General features: G+C 34.8%; 1 non-coding gene across 1 annotated transcript; it reads right to left on the bottom strand.

The window, feature by feature from the left end:
* Positions 1 to 3903: 3903 nt before the first annotated feature.
* On the bottom strand, positions 3904 to 4007 carry LOC112712211 (small nucleolar RNA R71). The gene has a single exon (XR_003157723.1). It is a non-coding gene; the product is annotated as a small nucleolar RNA R71 (small nucleolar RNA).
* Between the last annotated feature and the right edge of the window lie 1516 nt (positions 4008 to 5523).

The following is a 5523-nucleotide window of genomic DNA, read 5'->3' as shown; positions in this document are numbered from 1 at the left end:
AAATAATTTAAATGGCAATTAAAAATGAATAAATACTGTAAAGCAAACTTTTGGGCAAGGTATGAGAAATTGGAGGTCCAATGTAGTTATCTCTCTCAACTATAAGGAAAGTTGAATCTAAACTCCACTTGGTCAACCTTTACTAAAGCAAAGGAAAGTCAAGGGACTAATTAAATTGAACTTTGAATCCTATTTATTTTCTAAGAAAAGGTTGGGATTACTTAAGTTCAGCTCAATTAGCAAGATAACGATTATCAAGTATGTTGAGTTTAATAACTGTTGAGTTACTGATTTCTTAACCAAAACCAAAAGGGGAAAAAGTAAAATTGCTAGAATAATAGAGGTGACCTTAGATGGAAGGCAATAGTAACTTAAATCAAAGAGAACAATCTTAACTGAAAATACTTCAAATATCATTAATTCAAAATAGAGATCTGTAACATGGAATAATTCATAAATCAATTCAAATATTAAAAGCAAATAAATAAATAAAAGTAAACTGAAAATAAAAGAACACTAAACCTGGATCCAGAGCTACTCTCAAAACAAGAAGAAATCCTAAATCCTAAAGAGAGAGAGAGAGAGAATCTCTCTCTAAACTAAATCTAAATCATGAAAACTAGAAATTGGCGAGCTCTCCCTGAATGGATGCATTCCTCCACTTTATAACCTCTAATCTATGCTGTCTGTGCTTGAATCTGGGCCAAAAAGGGCTTCAGAAATTGCTGGGGGCGTATTCTGTGAATTCTGATACGTGGCCTCTGTCACGCGTCCGCGTGGGTCACGCGGTCGCGTCGTCTGGAGCTTTTCCTTGCCATGCGGTCGCGTCGGTCACGCGTCCGCGTCGTGGGTGTTCTACTTGAGGCGCGCGGTCGCGTCAGTCATGCGGCCGCGTTGCTGCTTCTTCGCTTCTGGCACGCGATCGAGTCGTCCATGTGATCACGTGGATACCAGTTTCCTTAAAGCTCCATTTTGCCTTCTCCTTCCATTTTTGTATGTTTCCTTTTTCATCCTTTAAGTCATTCAGGCTTAGAAAACCTGAGACTACTCAACACACTAATCATGGCTTCGAATGGAAATAAAGGTAATTAAAACAATTAATTTTAAAGCTTAGGAAACATGTTTTTCACAATATGACATAATAAGGAAGGGAAAGTAAAATCATGCAATTAATGTGAATAAGTAGGTGAAGGATTGAATAAATCACTCAAATTAAGCACAAAAGAACTCATGAAATATGGGTTTATCAATGAGATGTAGCCATTGACAACGGTGATGCCCTACATACAGCTTGCCATGGAAAGGAGTAAGAAGGATTGAATGAAAGTTGTAGGAAAGCAGAGATCCAACAGGGACAAAGCACCTCCATACACTTGTCTGAAATTCTCACCAATGATCTACATTAGTATTTCTATCTTTATTTTCTATTTATTTATTATTATTATTATTCGAAAACTCTATAACCATATATTATCCGCCTAACTAAGAATTTCAAGATGACCATAGCTTGCTTCATACCAATAATCTCCGTGGGATCGACCCTTACTCACGTAAGGTATTACTTGGAAGACCCAGTGCACTTACTGGTTATTTGTGCGAAGTTGTGAAGAAAGTACTGAGTTATAAACGCGCATACCAAGTTGAATGCCATTATTAGAGATCACAATTTCGTGCACCAAGTTTTTGGCGCTGTTGCCGGGGATTGTTCGAGTTTGGACAACTAACGGTTCATCTTGTTTCTCAGATTAGGTAATTTTCTATTTGTTTTATTTTCCAAATTTTTTTAAAAATATTTCAAAAATTTATCACCTATTTTCAAAAATTTTCAGGGTCTTCAAAAATGAATTCTAGAGTTTCATATAACATGTTTTAGCTTGGCTGGCTATTAAGCCATATCTAATTCATAGGATTTTGTTTGAGGACTTTGGATTCATTACTTTCTTTTTCCTATATGTTTTTCGAAAAAATAAAAGAAAATACAAAAAAAATAAAATAAAATCATAAAATCAAAAAATATTGTGTTTCTTGTTTGAGTCTTGAGTCAATTTATAAGTTTGGTGTCAATTGCATATTCATCTTGTTCTTGCAATTTTTGAAAATTCATACATTCATAGTGTTCTTCATGATCTTCAAGTTGTTCTTGGTAAGTCTTCTTTTTTGATCTTGATGTTTTCTTGTTGTGTCTTTTATTGTTTTTCATGTGCATCTTTGCATTCATATTGTCTAAGCATTAAAGAATTCTAAGTTTGGTGCTTGCATGTTTTCTTTGCATAAATTTTTTTTCAAAAATATGTTCTTGATGTTCATGATGATCTTCAAAGTGTTCTTGGTGTTCATCTTGACATTCATAGTGTTCTTGCATGCATCATGAGTTTTGATTCATAATGTTCATGTTGTGAGCCATTTTTGTTGTTTTTCTCTCTCATCATAAAAAATTTAAAAAAATAAAAAATATCTTTTCCCTATTTCTCTCAAAATTTTGAAAATTTGAGTTGACTTAGTAAAAAATTTTTAAAATTAGTTAGTTCTTATAAGTCAAATCAAATTTTCAATTTTAAAAATCTTATCTTTTCGAAATCTTTTTCAAAAATCAAATCTCTTTTACTTTTATCTTATGATTTTCGAAAATTTAAAACTATTTTTCAAAATCTTTTTCTTATTTTATTTCAAATTTTCGAAACTTAACTAACAAGTAATGTGATTGATTAAAAAATTTGAAGTTTGTTACTTTATTGTTAAGAAAGGTTCAATTTTTAAATTCTAGAATCATATCTTTTAGTTTCTTGTTAGTCAAGTAATTAATTTTAATTTTAAAAATTAAATCTTTTCCAACCATATCTTTTTAATCATATCTTTTTATCATATCTTTTTAAATTTTATCTTTTTCAAAAATTTGATTTCAAAATATCTTCTTATCTTCTTATCTTTTCAAATTTGATTTTCAAATCTTTTTCAAACTAACCAATTAACTGTTGTTTATTTTATGTCTTTTTCAAAACCACCTAACTACTTTTTCAAAATTTATTTTCGAAAATACCTCCCTCTTTTTTTTTAAAAAAAAATTCTTTTTAATTAATTAATTGTTTTAAGTTTTAATTTTAATTCTATTTCCCCTTTAATTTTCGAAAATCATTAACTCCTTTTCAAAAATTATTTTCGAAAACTTTTCTCTCATCTTATTCTATTTATTCATTCATTTACTAACACTTCTCTTCATCTCAAATCACTGCCCCTATCCTCACCCTTGTGTTTGGATTATTCATTCTTCTTCACTTTTATTCCCTTTCTTCTTCTACTAACATAAAGGAATATCTATACTTTGACATTGAGGATTCCTCTTCTTTTTTCTGTTCTCTTCTCTTTCATATGAGCAGGAACAAGGAAAAAAGTATTCTTGTTAAAGTTGATCCTGAACCTGAAAGGACTCTGAAGAGGAAACTAAGAGAAGCTAAATTATAACAATCCAGAGACAACCTTACTGAAATTTTCAAACAAGAAAAGGATATGGCAGCCGAACCCAACAACAATAATGCAAGGAGGATGCTTGGTGATTATACTACACCTACTTCCAAGTTTGATAGAAGAAGCATCTCAATACCTGCCAATGGAGCAAACAATTTTGAGCTGAAACCTCAACTAGTTGCTCTAATGCAACAAAACTGTAAGTTTCATGGACTTCCATCAGAAGATCCCTACCAGTTTTTAACTAAGTTCTTGCAGATCTGTGAGACTGTTAAGACTAATGGTGTAGATTCTGAAGTCTAGAGGCTCATGCTTTTCCCTTTTGCTTTAAGAGACAGAGCTAGAACATGGTTGGTCTCACAATCTAAGGATAGCTTGGACTCTTGGGATAAGCTAGTCACGACCTTCTTGGTTAAATTCTTTCCTCCTCAAAAGCTGAGCAAGCTTAGAGTGGATGTTCAGACCTTCAAGCAACAAGATGGTGAATCCCTCTATGAAGCTTGGGAAAGATACAAGCAGATGACCAAAAAATGTCCTTCTAGCATGTTTTCAGAATGGACCATGATAGATATATTCTATTATGGTCTGTCTGAGTTCTCTAAGATGTCACTGGACAACTCTGCAGGTGGATCCATTCACCTAAAGAAAACACCTGCAGAAGCTGAGGAACTTATTGAAATGGTTGCAAATAACCAATTCGTGTACACTTTTGAGAGGAATTCCGTGAATAATGGGACGCCTCAGAGGAAGGGAGTTCTTGAAATTGATGCTCTGAATGCCATATTGGCTCAGAACAAAATGTTGACTCAGCAAGTCAACATGATTTCTCAAAGTCTGAATGGATGGCAAAATGCATCCAACAGTACTAAAGAGGCATCTTCTGAAGAAGAAGCTTATGATCCTGAAAACCCTGCAATGGCAGAGGTAAGTTACATGGGTGAACCTTATGGAAACACCTATAATTCTTCATGGAGAAATCATCCAAATTTCTCATGAAAGGATCAACAAAAGCCTCAACAAGGCTTTAATGATGGTGGATGAAATAGGTTTAGCAATGGCTAGCCTTTTCCATCATCTTCTCAGCAACAGATAGAGAATTCTGAGCAGAGCACCTCAAACTTAACAAATATAGTCTCTGATCTATCTAAGGCCACTTTAAGCTTCATGAGTGAAATAAGGTCCTCCATTAGAAAGTTGGAGGCACAAGTGGGCCAGCTGAGTAAGAAAGTCACTGAAACCCCTCCTAGTACTCTCCCAAGCAATACGGAAGAAAATCCAAAAAGAGAGTGCAAGGCCATTGATATAATCAATATGGCCGAACCTAGAGTGGAAGGAGAGGACGTGAATCCCAATGAGGAAGACCTCATGGGACGTCTCCCAACCAAGAAGGAGTTTCCTATTGAGGACCCAAAGGAATCTGAGGCTCATATAGAGACCATAGAGATTTCATTTAACCTCCTTTTGCCATTCATGAGCTCTGAAGACTATTCTTCCTCTGAAGAGGATGAAGATGTAACTGGAGAGAAAATTGCTCAATATCTAGGAGCTATCATGAAGCTGAATGCCAAGTTATTTGGTAATGAGACTTGGGAAGGTGAACCTCCCTTGCTCATTAGTGAACTAGATTCCTGGGTTCAGCAAACTTTAGCTCAAAAGAGACAAGATCCTGGCAAATTCGTAATACCCTGCACCATAGGCACCATGACCTTTGAAAAAGCTCTGTGTGGCCTAAGGTCATGTATAAATCTTATACCACTCTTTGTAATGGAAAAGCTAGGGATCATTGAGGTACAGCCTGCCATATTCTCATTACAAATGGCAGACAAGTCAGTAAGACAAGCTTATGGATTGGTAGAGGATGTGTTAGTAAAGGTTAAAGGCCTTTACATCCCTGCTGATTTCATAATCTTAGACACTAGGAAGGAGGAGGATGAATGCATCATCCTTGGAAGACCTTTCCTAGCCACAGCAGGCGCTGTGATAGATGTTAACAGAGGAGAATTAGTCCTTCAATTGAATGGGGACTACCTTGTGTTTAAGACTCAAGGGTGTTCTTCTGTA

Source organism: Arachis hypogaea, chromosome 1 (genome assembly GCF_003086295.3).
Source record: "Arachis hypogaea cultivar Tifrunner chromosome 1, arahy.Tifrunner.gnm2.J5K5, whole genome shotgun sequence".
Lineage (NCBI taxonomy): Eukaryota > Viridiplantae > Streptophyta > Magnoliopsida > Fabales > Fabaceae > Arachis > Arachis hypogaea.
This window is presented reverse-complemented; position numbering and strand designations above follow the sequence as displayed.